Source organism: Tenrec ecaudatus, chromosome 9 (genome assembly GCF_050624435.1).
Source record: "Tenrec ecaudatus isolate mTenEca1 chromosome 9, mTenEca1.hap1, whole genome shotgun sequence".
Lineage (NCBI taxonomy): Eukaryota > Metazoa > Chordata > Mammalia > Afrosoricida > Tenrecidae > Tenrec > Tenrec ecaudatus.
Genome location: NC_134538.1, coordinates 60,415,419 through 60,429,349, shown reverse-complemented (window position 1 = coordinate 60,429,349; position 13,931 = coordinate 60,415,419). Strand labels below are relative to the sequence as shown.

Here is a 13,931-nt window from a genome sequence, read left to right as displayed (position 1 = left end):
TACATTTCCCCTTCTGATTATATTGGTTTCTTCTCATTTTGAGTTGTGCCCATCAGCAAATGCACATCCTGACAGGTTTACTTGATTCATGTCATTACAGTGGACGCTCAGCAGAGGCAGGTCTTTCCCAGTTGCATTTGGAATGCCTTCCAGCTGATGAGTTCATCTTTTGGGACCATACCAGACAATATTCTGCAACTATTCATAAAGTTTTCCGTGGGTTATTTCTCAGAAGTAGACAGCCTATTCCTACTTTCCATTTTGTTCTTCATCTGGGAGTTCTGCAGAAATCTGTTCGCTGAGGGTGACTTTGCTCATATTGAAATACTGATGACATAGCTTCCAGCACCACAGCAAGATGTCATTATAAGGAACTGAGAGACAAGTGTTTATTTTAGCTATAGAAATTGTCGATATTGTGTTTAAAATCTTGAATTTTCTCTTCAATTTCAGAAATGCTGAGCAAATGTGAACATTCCTTTCACTTAAAAAAAACCTTTTAATTCTTGGTCTTTGTACAATTCATTATTATATTATATTGGCCTTCTTGAAATGCCCTTTGAAATTTTTGGTTAGCCCTTCCTTCATCAATTTCTTCTACTTCCTTTAACTAATATTAAAAAAGGTGGAGTACTTAGATTCTAATACAAATATTCCAATCAATAGTTGTGTGTTGAGGATACCTGGTGACACACTGAGTTAAGCATTTTGGTTTTTAACTGCAAGTTCAATGGCTCAAGCCCACAAGCAAACTTTTGAAGTAGCATGAGGTTGACAGTGTCTGGAAGAATTTACAGTCTGAGAAATCAAAAAGAGCATCTCTACTCTTCTCTATAGGGTTGCTGTGAGTCAGAATCAACTCAATCGTGGTGATATTGGTTTGAGCTTTGTGTTTCTGATGTCATGAGCATTAAAAATACATTAACTTCACTTTGTCTCTCTCTTCCATTCATGGGATGTGAACACTAATAGTGTCTGCCTAATTCAGGGTTTGGGGGTCTTTAGGGGTACTACAAGGGGTGCTGGTGGCATAGTGGTTATGTATTTGGCTGCTAATAACAGGTCAACAGTTCACAACCATCAGCCATCCCACAGGCTGTCTACTCCTGTGAAGAGTGAAAACCATGGGGTCTGTCTTATAAGGTCACTAAAAGTTGGAATTTATTTGATGCAAATGAACTTGGCTTTTTGGGTAAAGAGCATTATTAAATACAATTACATTGTTTCTACATAAACATGTGGCTAAGATAAGAACTTGGCTGCCAACTCAAGACTTGGCAATGTAAACCCATCATTGACTGAGGAGACAAAACAAAACAAAAGAAAATCATTGATATTTGACCCCATAATGATTATAGCCAAAACAACTCCATGGAGTAGTCCTGCTCTTCCACTGGGGTAGTCTGAAAGTAAAAAAAAAAATGCTTGTTTGCACCCACAACAACAGGAGTTGTTTATTTGTTTTTATACAATGCACAAAATAGCACTCATGATGCATGTTACATAACTTTTCACCAGAATATTTGGGACAGTGTCAGAATATCACCATTTAAAATTAACTTTTCTATATGATCAAAGATCAATAATTCAAGATAAAAACAGCACATTTACATAACAATTAGTATAAACATATAACATACAATATTTAATAGAGTGTGGTATTAGAACCAAATCTGAAACGAGACAGGAATTGAAATATACTCCAGATCAGACAAAGGTATTTCAGAACTGACTTAAAAAGAGCAAATATTGCATTGGTTTACAGAATTTTTTTTTAGTAAGGCAGCATTGTAGGATAATGCCCTGGACAGAGAGGCACATGTCAGTTACTTATCAACAGCAAAACAGGAAGATTATCTTTTGGATAAATATTATTTGATAATTTACATAATCATTTTTCTAAAATATTTTGGTGACTATTCTACCATATGCAAAAAATCTAGAAAATTGTATATTTAATTAAGAAAGGTTAAAAAAGAATATTTTGGAAATTTCCCAATGTAGGTTTACACTCCACAGCAAAGACTCATCAAACCAAATGATACAGATGAAAACCTTGAACCCTGAGAACAAATTAAATGATAAAGAATTCTATCTTTTTTTGATAAAATTTAAAAAATAGTTTTGATAAAATTGATATATCGAAAGATTGAACCTAAAGAAGCATGTAAATGGAGGAAAGAATCACTGACAACTGGCCTAGCAAAAAGGGCTACTTTGACAAATTGCAGACAATGTTCCCAAGTGAGGAGTACAGAAAGACATATGTAATTAGAAATAACACAGGATGAGGTGTAGACAGAACTAAAGTAAGCTAAGCAAATAATGAGCTAGATTTGTAGAAGGAAAGGTCAAGAAGAGTGTGAGGACTCCCAGGACACCCAGATGAGCACAGAGTAGGGACATAGAAGTGACACTAAGATTTTTGGAGTGGTGAGTGGACCCACATGTAGAGGACCATCTATGGACAAGTAGCTGGAGAAACTTGTGTCCAAGGGATCCTCCACTCCTATTTACATGGAGTTACGGCAATAATCATGTAACCAATTGCCCATCCCCAACAGGACAATGCCATTCATATCTGTGACTAGCAAGATCCCTTTACTCCAGCAAAGTGCAAAAAGTAAAACATTACCACCACCAGCCAAATACAAGAAACCACAAATGCTGCCAATGGTGTACGGAGATGGGAGCTTTGAAATGCTACTGTTGGCTTTATAAACTATTAGAACCATTGTGGAAAACGGTATGGCTTGTTAAAAAAAGAATTCATGTAACCCAGCAACCCCACTAGTAGGCATATATCCTAGAAAAATAAAAGTGGTGAGATAAGCAGATAACGTACACCCATGTACATATCATCACTATTCATAACAGCAAAAGAAAATGACAGTCTGAGTATCCATCAATGGTTGAATGGATAAAGTATGATATATAGACGCAACAGGATATTATGCAACATTAGAATAAAGATTTTTTTCATCAAAATACTGCATAACATTGATGACCTTGGAGGACAATATGCTGAGGGAAATAAGTCAATCACAAAATGATAACCACTGTTATAAAATATTAAGAAAACATTTACATTTATTCTTTGATGAGTACCAGGAAGAAATGAGATTACAGGTGGGAAAAGATCACTAACAGAAAGTAGATATGTATTATCTTGGGTGAAAGGAAAGGCAATATAAAATAATGGACAGATAAGTAAAATATGATCAAAATAAAGGGAAATAGTAGGTGATGTCCAGTTGAAGGCAATAAAGATATATCTTATTACATTCACAAGCCTACTATAAGAATAATAATAATAATAACTTGTTATTGAATACATAGGCAAGTATGCAAGCTGACCAGGAGTAAGTAGGAAGGTTAAGGGACTAGACTCTTGAGTATATACCATATATATATATAGATATATAGATATAGATATATAGATATATATAGGGGTACCCCCCTTGCCAAAAACAAACAAACAGAAAAAAAGTTCCACTGGGTAGTGTGTTCACAGTACACATTTTCCCCAATAGGCCAGCATCAAGCAAGTAGCTCTGAGTCAGTGCACCCAATTGTGTCACCTGAGAAGGTTCTCTCTGGTACAGTGATTGTTTTCATAAAAGCACTTTCACTTGAATCTTGTTTGTTTTGATAGTTGATTTAAGAGAACAGCGTGTGGCTGTGAAATGTTGTTTCCTACTTGGGAAAAATGCTTCAGAACCTGTTATGATTTTGAGCACAGCTTACAAGGCCAGAAACTATGGGAAATAGTCAAGTGTATGAGTGTTTTTTTCCTTTCAAAAAAGATGAAATGTTGACTGATGGCAAACCTCATGCTGGACATCCCTCACCTTCCTGCATGGATGAAAACGTGGACAACATCCATGTGCTAGTACTCAGAGACCAATTCCAGACCAGTGAAGAGATGGGCAGTTATGGGGACTATCTTGGCACTCGGTTGAGCAAATTTTAGTGGAAGATTTAGGAATGAAAAGTGTCACTGTGAATTGTGAGCCTCAGTTTCTGACTGACCAGGAAAAAGAGTGTCTAGTGGAAACATGCCATACTTTGAGAAGCAGCTTCAAAGTGCCTAGACTTTTCCCCAAGGTCATTGCTGGCGAGGAGACATGTTGCAATTCTTGACTCTAAAAGCAAACATCCATCAAGTCAGCACAAGACAATATCATCACCTCGCCTACAAAACCCTTCAAGTGAAATTAAAGACCAAGAGATGCTTTATTTATTTATTTATTTTTTTAATGTGAGGGGGATTGGAGTGCATTTGGAGTTCATCCCACCAGGTCAGACTGTTAAATGAGCTTTCTATTTAGAGCTTCTGAAAAGATTGCATAACCGTTTATGACAAAAAGGCCCGATGTGGCAGACAAGGGACCCGTTTTGTCACCAGACAATGCATCTTCTTACGCAGCCATCTCAGTGCACCATTTTTTGGTAAAAACCAGCATGCCTCTCTTGCCCCAGGCAGCTGATTCACCTGACCTTGCTCTGTGCACTTTCTTTTTGTTTCTGCAAATGAAGTGGGACATGAAGGGACAGTGATTTGAGGCAATAGAAGAAGTGAAGAAAAAAATGAGGGATGTGCTGTCAGCCCTGCCTGCAAGCAAATGGGTTTGAAAACGTTTCCAAGGATGGAATCACAGATTTGACTTTGAATTCAATGTCATGGAGAATATTGTTGAAGGTGACAGATTGTTTTGTAAAAAATAAATAAATAGCTTTGGGAAAAAATAACAATAATTCGAGGTGTTTTTTGTTTTCTCATATATATTAATAGACAATATTTCTACATATAATATTTGTTTTGGCTATATACAGGAGATTATACAGAGGTAAGTTTATGAGACATTATTATTATACAGAGGTAAATTTATGAAACATTATTAGTCAAAAATAGACAACTTAGGGAATGAGACATAAGTGTTGGTGCTTAGGAAAAAAGTCTTGAGGGAAATTTAAGTTACGTGTTATATAGCACAGTCCAAAAAGACAATATTCCTCATCCTACCCTGGTGAGTAGAGATTAGTAGCTTAATTCTTGCAAGGTGTCATCTGAATTACAATAATTAGCATCAGCCCTCGATCATCCAGAGCAAAGGAAATTAGGAAAATCGGTGACTCAATGAAGCATTTAGACCACATGATCACTGACCATTTAGACTCAAGAAAGCATTTAGACCACATGACCACTGACCATTTAGACTCAAGAAAGCATTTAGATCACATGACCACTGAGTACTACACCACAGTCTTCCTATCCTAGACCAGAAGCACCCGGTGATGCTGAGCTGCCACAACTGAACACTCTGGCTGAGAGCACAATAGAAAGTCTATGAGAGTGGTGGAAAGATACTGACAATATTCAAAATTATAAAGTAGACAAGAGTTATAGGAACACTTGAGAATATGGTCTTTAGGCACCTTTCAGACCTAGCACTGAACCCACCGCAGAGAATCACCTCAAATATAAACTAAGCAAAGGCAAAATTATACAGTGGACAATAGTACCCATGAGGAATGTAATCCTCAGATCTATCAAACATTGGGACTGATCATAGTTCAAACGGCAAGAACCTCCCCCACACACATATGGCAGAAGAAAAATATGGAGGAGAGAGAAGAGGAGGAGGAAGAGGAAGAGGAGGAGAAGAGAGAATATACACTAATCAAATTGATTCTAGTTTCCAAGGCTGTCAGCATTTATGGAGGCAAACAACCTCATGTTTGTCCCCTGTAGTTTCTGGTGGGTTTGACTGGACTGGCTGACCTGGTAGATGTTTAGCACTTATGCAGAAGGGCCACTGGGGCAAAGATGGCTAGAGAAAAGAGACAAATAGAAACTGAAAACCCAGGGGAATGTGGGAAGAATAGTACTACCATTATGGCCAGAGAATCTCAGCCAATGTGACAAAACAAAATGTGCATGGATTGTTGAATAGAAAATAAATTTGTTCTATAAACAACCAAAGTCAAGTTTAACAAAGGAAAAATATGACTTCTAAATATGACATAGAAAAGTATCTCTATGCCAGTGAGCAGAATAAAAGTTTTCTTTCTAAAGCAGCAACTTGACAAATAATTCACATATGCAATTCAATAGTTTAATTATATCAGGATGAGTTGTACAATCATTATCACAATCAACTTTAGAACATTTTCTTCATTTTTGTTCTCATCATTATTAGTTCCCCATTCCCCCAAACCTCCCTGTCCTACAGCCAAGGAACCATTAATCTAGTTAGCTTCTCTATTGATTATCTATCCTTAATTTCTTATACAAAAAACATTAAGAATGCAAACACTGTAACAAAACTAGCAGCAGTTATAAAGCAAACCAGATAGAAATCACAATAGAAAAGAAAGCAGAAAATAGTACAAATTTAGAACATATTTAAAGTGGGTCAAACAGGCACTCAGATGACAAGGGGTTAAGTTTTAGCCTAACTGCATCTGCAAGAATCTGCCTTCTCTACTTTCCAAGCCCGTGAACATCTCTGGTCTCAGGCCAGGGGTTTCAGTAGAACCTTAGTGCACTCGTTTCCCATTCACTTTTTTTCTTAACTAAAACAATTAAAAAATGAGTCAAAAGGGACAACAAATGATAAGATATTATGTTTTAACCCATCCATCTCTTCCATAATTGACTTACAATATTCTCTGCCAGATAACATCCCTCCATTATGATCAGAGGGAATTCATGCGAAGGGATTTTGGACTATCCCTGTCAACAATAACTTTCTGCAGACCAGGTGTTCAAAATAGAAACTCTGATAGCATTCATTCCTTAGGAGTTGGATTTTAAAAAAATTTCCAGTCCTTGGATAACACAGGGTGGTATTCATCTTCCCTGTAGACATAGTTGACACCACACTAAGAGGGCTGCTTGCTTTAAGACAAGCCTTTAAGACCCCAAATGCTATTCCTTCTAATAGCTGAGGACCATCTTTTCCTTCAACACAATTTGCTGTGTTCTCCATATCATCAGTGATCTCTTTATCAATGTGAGAGCATCAAGCAGGAACATTCCATAAAAAATAATTGTTCTTAGATTGGGGCTAGAACTATGTGCAGCCCCAAATCTATTCAAGCTTCTATGTTTTATATAGGTCTCTGGTTCATCTGAAAAACACCATTGTCATTTTATGTTAGAAAACATGATCAATTATCTCCCTAGTGCTTCACGGATGCTACCATCTAGTCATTACTGACTCATATCAACCCTGTCGGTCAGGGTAGAACTGGCCCAGTGAGTTTCAGAGACTTCAAATCTTATAGGAGTAGAACTCATCATTTTTCTCCTGATGAACTGCCTGTTAGTTTCAACAGCTGACCTTTAATTTGCAACCACATGTGTAACCACTATGTATTGATAGTCTCCTTAGGTTAGTCAATTGTATAGAATTTAAAACACAATTGAGAAAAGCCAATATAAGCCAGTATAAGCCAGCTATGAGCAACAATACATGAATTGTTTAATAGTAAAGGTTAAATTCCTTAAACTCTTGTTTCTGGACACTCTTTACACAAATAGTGTGGTTGGTAAAGCAAAACTGTCAATAATATTCAGAGAATGAAACTTTCTTAACTATAATGTAAAATAAAAGTATTCATTAAAAGCAAGACATTTTGTTTATCTTAAACAACGTTGAAAAATAAAAAGCAAGCCATATAGTATAGTGTGGGTGAATATATTTATATATGTACTGGACAACCACTCATATCCTTAATATCTAAACTAAAACATAAATAAAATGAGAGTAATTTAAAAATGAACAAAACCCCCACTGTAATATATATCAAATAGGTAATCAATCTAATTGGAAACCAAAGGAACACAAATCATAATATAATGTGTATTTTTAAAAATTTTCTCTACCAGGTTGAATAAAATGAAACAGAAAGAAAATACACTGAATATGACACCTTTTGAAGAAAATATGTGAATATGACACCTTTTGAACTCTTGATAACACCATGGTAATATAAAATGATACTTCTTTTAGAAATGTTAATCTTTATTGAAGTGGTATATACACATTTCTATGGCACAGGAAAACAGAAAATGTTTGTAAAGCAATCATCATGAGAGCATTAATTTGCATTAATCACACCCAAAACACAAGAGAAATGTCCATTATTAAAATAACAGATACACGACAACTATGGGTTCTTCTTCTTCTTTTTTTAAACAACATTTTACTGGGGGCTCATATACCTCTTATCACCATCCATCCATCCATTGTGTCAAGCACATTTGTACATTTGAAATCAGCTCATTTCCCCTCTGAGAATGATGGCTTTTTAAGATAAACTCACTCCCTCCTGGCCATGGAGTCAATTCTGACTCTTAGCAACCCTACAGGTGAAAGCAGAATCATCCCTGTGGGTTTCTGAGATTATAAATCTTTACAGGAATAGAAAGCCTCATCTTTCACCAGAGGAGGAGCTGGTGCTTTCAAACTGCTAATCTTGTTGTTAGCAACCCAATGCACAACCCACTGTGCAACCAGGTCTCCATAAAATGAACTATGATGGAGCAAAAAAAGCAATGTCATTATTTAAACAATGTCCCATAATTTAATCATAATGTGGAAGGAGATAACCCAAGCCAAAAGAATACATGTTGTATATGATTCTATTTATATAGTTCTCAAACACAAAACAAAGACAAGGAAAATAATTGGTTATTTTTGTGAAGACAAGTGGTTATTAAGTGAAAATGTAGTGTAGGCCATATTTTGGGGTGTTGGTAATGTACTCTTTCTTTTTGGAATCCTAGATAAGTGAAGTTCTCATTTAGTGAACTATTATCAACCTTTAAACTTAAAATTTGTATATAGAAGCAAAATGTTGAGTACTTACCAGAATAAAATAATAATGGCAGTTAATGATGAATAAGTAATTTCAGGCAATGTGGGTGGATAATTTGGGATGTTTGTCTGTGACAATAAATCCAGAAATGAGCTAGAGAGGGGTATGGAATCAGAAAAATAAGTTGTTTTATGTGTTTGAATCTATTTTACACTAGTGTACCAGGGCTTCAAAAATTTCATGGAAAATGTAATTTTTTTGAATTTCATTTATTATGAACTTTTGAGACCTTTTTTTGGAATCTGTAGGAATGTCTCCATTTAAGGAAAATACTCAGTAAAGTAAAATTAAGTCATTAAAAGAAATCATATACCCTAGCTTTATTAATTCAAGGGTGCTCAGTAGTGTTTCTTGAAGAAATCATTACTGTCATTACTATGTCTGAAGTTTTTATCTATCTTGGATTTCATGTAGTCAAAGTGCCTGGCACTATGGGAAAGAATAAAACTGCCCTCCAGGGTTTCCAGGCTGTGCTGTTTACAGGAACAAATCATCCCGCTCTTGTCCTCTGGAGGAGCACAGAAGAGCAGCTGGTGACTTCGAACCAAGAACCTTTTGATTGGCATCTGCATACATAATCACTGCATTACAAGGACTCTTACAGAGAATCTTTATTCCCTAATGCATTTACCATGATTAATATTTTATTTTTTAATTTTGAGAACAGTAGCATTATCCTCAAATATATTGTGTCTTTTACTGATTTCAAGAATTTCAATGTTTTTCCCCTCTTAAGATGTAGATTTAAATAATTATAACTTTTCCTTACATGCATAACCCAACTGCCTACTACCTAATTTGAAAGATAGAATTTTTGAACATCTTTTCTATAAGATGCACTCATAGATTCCTTTCTGATCAATTCTAATTGTTCTTTTGTTGTTCTCAATTATTATATCATCCAACCTCATAATTTTTTATGACAAATTTCACTTTTCCCCCCGCCCTAAAGTTCAGACTAAACAGCCCAAGTTGTCAGCAAACTAGACTTCCAGGCTGGAGACATGTACAAGTTTTCCCTAGTTTGATTTTACACATTACCTAATCACTTTTGTCATAAAGTTTTAATGCAAATTATCTTATAATTTCATTGTAAAATTGAAACTTACGGTTTCTATTTACTCGTTATCAATGTAATATCCATTTAAATTACCCTTTATTGATGAAATATATACCTTCCAAATACTCGATTGAGTTGATCGCCTTTATCGAGTTGACTCTGATTCATAGCAGCCCTATAGGACAGGGTAGAACTATGCCTTTTGGGTTCCTGAGACTTTAAATCTTTATGAGAGGAGATCCTCTCATCTTTCTCTGTGACAGTGCCTGGAGGGCTTGTCGTTAGGAGCCCATTATACAGTCTATTATGGCACCAAGTCTCAGCAACCAAGAGGAGGGCTTTCATTTGCATACATATTTTTATTTGCATACATTAGCGAAAGCAAGTCTTATCATTTATTTATTTTGTTTTTAGCACTGCCCAATCCCCCGTGGCCATTTAACTGCTTGGGAAACTACACTTCAAAGCTTGGGGCTTGGAAATCTACCTCTTTTTCTAAAGAGCTTTCCTAGAATGTTCCCAAGCGTCAATGTCTTTATGAACACTTTGCCACGCCTACAAAATTGTTCATGAGCAGTAAATTTGTATCAAGAGCTACCATGAAAATGCCTGTCAAATCAATGTAAACTGAAGTAAAAGGAAAAACATAGGATGTCGTAAGTGTACATCCAGAGAGCGGTGATGGTTCAGTTGCAGAATTCTTGTCTTTCATGTAGGAGGTCCAGATTGGATTCCATGTTAAGAGACTTCATATGTAACCTCCACCTATCTATCAGTGGAGTCTCACAGGTAGCTATTATGCAAAACGGGTTTCAGTGACACCCCCAGACCATGAAAGAGTCAGGAGAAAGGCCTGGTGGTCTGCTTTCCAAAATCAGTCACTGAAAATATGTGGACCACAATGATTCATCCTCTTGTGCATGGACTCACTATAAACCCACTCAAAAGTAGTTAACAATAATAGCAATAACGTGTGTGTACTGCAAGGAAGGTAGCATGATTGCCTCAATGCAAAACGCAAGAAAAAAATGGTGAGTTGAGGTTCATGAAAACAACCCCTTGGCTCATTCTGTTGGTTGTGTCTCCCAGGACTGGGAAATCGCACATGCTCAGGCAGTGACTAGAGCAAGCACGGAACACCTGCCTCTTTTTAACCAAACAAAATCCACTTTCAGTACCTATGCCTCCTTTTGTTTTTTCTTCTCTTACTCTTCCTATTTTTTTATCATCCTTTGCTTCTGTTTTAATCTCTGCGAAGTGTCTAGTGTTTCCATCTATACACCCATATTTTTACTCATTTTCCTGACAATCTATAAGAGTTTTATTCATAAATGGAATAGGTGTGAGCACTCACACTAATGGAATATTCTGAAAACATTTTTTATTAGAAAAGTTTAAACAAAACAAACACAAATAATAAACATGTCTACTTTTCCTAAAGTACTAATCATAATTTGATGATGGTTTGAAAATAAATTGTAAATTTTGATCTTGAAAAATTTAGGTTAAATAATATGAATCGGCTTATATACCAATGAACTTACACCGAAAATTCTACATTTCAATTAGCATTCTATTTTAAGCAATAAAGAATTACATTTATTTCTAGGCCTAAACTGATGTGCAATTTGATTGACAGTCGCTTTAAAAATTATTTACATTACTATTCTAAAGTAAAATGTACAAGTAATTTAAGTGGCATATTTTAAATAGGGAAACCATTGAACATTATCATTAATATCCCATATATGAAAGGGCTGCCAGGAATTCAAGTTGGATTCAGAAGAGGAAATGGAAAAGCTGATGTCCGCTGGATCTTGGCTACAGCAAAGACCACTAAAGCGATGTTTGTTTATGCTTTTTTGATTCTTTCAAGGCTTTTGACTGTGTGGATCATAACAAACTATGGATAACATTGCAATCAATGGGAATTCTAAACTATGTGATTATGTTCATGTGGAACCTGTACCTAGAATAAAAGGCAGTCTGTAAAAGGAACAGAGATGCTACATAGCTTAAAATCAGGAAAGGCATGCATCAGGTTATATCATTTCACTGCACGTTATCTGTATGCTGAGCTCATAATCCTGGAGGCTGAACTATGAATAATAGTGCCTATTAAGATTAAAGGAGCTCATCCGGTCCCTGGCGTTCCGGGAGCTTCAGGCGTAGGTGCAGACATGGCCAAATCCAAGAACCACACCACGCACAACCAATCCCGGAAATGGCACAGAAACGGCATCAAAAACCCCGGTCACAACGATACGAATCTCTTAAGGGGGTGGACCCCAAGTTCCTGAGGAACATGCGCTTCACCAAGAAGCACAACAAGAAGGGCCTGAAGAAAATGCAGGCCAACAACGCAAAGGCTGCGGCTGCTCGCGCCGAGGCCATCGAGGATCTTGTGAAGCGCACAGAGGTCAAGGCCAAGATCCCAATGGGCGTCAACCGCAAGCTCAGCCGACTGGCCTACATTGCCCACCCCAAGCTTGGCAAGCGGGCTCGGGCACGTATTACCAAGGGTCTGAGGCTCTGTAGGCCCAAGGCCAAGGCACAGAGCAAGGCTGATGCTCCAGCCAAGGCCACGACTCCAGCAAAAGCTCCCAAAGGTGCGCCTGCCCCAGCTCAAGCTCCCAAAGGCCCCCAGGCTCCCACAAAGTAGAGTTCTCTGTGAGGGGGAGAGGGACTGGTGTGAGCCCTGGGCTGCTGCCTGCATGGCACTGGTGTCTTCTTGGGCTGTTTGTTGTACAAATAAACCCACGTGGCGCTGTTTTCGGTCAAAAAAAAAAAAAGATTAAAGGAAGGTTCATTAACAAGCTGTGATATGCAGGTGACATAACATTGGTCTGCTGAAAGTCAAGAGGTTGAAAGCACTAACTCATGAGCATCAAAGTCTACATTCTTCACTGTGGATTACAACTTAGTGTAAAGAAAAAAATCCTCACAACTGGACATTAGACAACATGATAATAGATAAAAGATTGAAGCTGGGAAGCATTTCATTTACTTAATTCACAATCAGCATAACGGAAGTAGCAGTCAATAGAGCAAATTGCATATTGATGCCTTTGAATTATGGTGTTGGTGAAGAATATTAAGAGTATTATGGACAGCTAAAAGAATAATCATATCGTTTTTGAAGAAGTATAGCCATAATACTCCTTAGAAATGAGAATGACGGGCCATTGCTTTGGACATATTATCATGAGACCCTCGAAAATGGAAAATTCAAGGTTAATCAAAATGAGGAATGTCCTCAAACAGACAGATGGACACACGGCGCAGCAATGGGTTCACCAAACCAGACCAAATTAGTCCTCTGTTGTAGGGTTGAGTCATTAAAAAGGTCTGAGAATATTTCTTTGGTGGACATTTAAGTATAGTTTTCTCATATTTTTGAGACACTTTTGAAAATGCATGAATGTAATGTGTACTGCATGCTGTTGTTTAGATGCTATAAGCTCAGAATTTCGTCTGCTGTGCATTACTCAGAGCCTACTGGATAGAGCCTGCAGACACACAGCACTTTAAATCTGATCAATTCTTAAAGAGCTTATGTCGTAGCATAGTGACAACAGTTACTCTGTAATTCCACTAAATTAGCAAGATGAAGGCAGAAGTCAGCTCTCAGGTCATGTCATTTTCTAATTTGGTCTCCCATGCAGCTAGGTAGAGAGCCTACTTAGTGTCCAAGAACGATATATGAGCACCTTCATGTGCACATCTTAAAAATCACTTCCACCGAGGAAATCTCACCTCAGCTGGGGTCAGTTTTTCCAGATGAGGGGAGAAGGAGTAGACCATTTAGTAGTTCCCAGACAACATTGGGCTAAGGTCATCCCAAACTGTCACTCCATAAGAGTGATAAGCAAATCTTATTGGACATTCAAGTCAAGATGGAGAGAGGGGCAAGGATGTTTTAGAGAGCGTGATTATACTTCTGTTGGTGGATAAACCAGGTAAAGCAACCTCCTAGCAGAAG

General features: G+C 37.1%; 1 pseudogene; it reads left to right on the top strand.

The window, feature by feature from the left end:
* The first annotated feature begins 12,125 nt into the window (after positions 1-12,125).
* LOC142456375 (large ribosomal subunit protein eL29-like) lies at positions 12,126-12,611 on the top strand (annotated as a pseudogene).
* The last annotated feature ends 1,320 nt before the right edge of the window (positions 12,612-13,931 follow it).